We start from the raw sequence: 247 nt of genomic DNA on the forward strand, positions 1-247 counted from the left end.
CACTGACCGGAAAGAGAGATTATAATATATAACAAGTTGCATAAAAAATCGAAACACATAGAAAATCATACTTTTCTCGACCTTTTGGCTAAGATCAAGTGTAGTATATGTTCTTATCAATTTAATATCTGATGTGTGTCACTGACTCACACGATATTAACTCTATTTTTTGAGGGGAAGGTTTATCACGGTAGCTTGCTATCGGGACCTTCAAGTGTCGTCTAGGCGTTGCAATATCGCCTTGGCT

At 37.2% G+C, this 247-nt stretch overlaps 1 pseudogene; it reads left to right on the forward strand.

Moving 5' to 3' along the window:
• Positions 1 to 67: 67 nt before the first annotated feature.
• On the forward strand, positions 68 to 247 carry LOC125852125 (U2 spliceosomal RNA; annotated as a pseudogene; the record flags this gene model as incomplete).

This window comes from Solanum stenotomum, unplaced genomic scaffold (assembly GCF_019186545.1).
Source record: "Solanum stenotomum isolate F172 unplaced genomic scaffold, ASM1918654v1 scaffold32563, whole genome shotgun sequence".
NCBI lineage: Eukaryota > Viridiplantae > Streptophyta > Magnoliopsida > Solanales > Solanaceae > Solanum > Solanum stenotomum.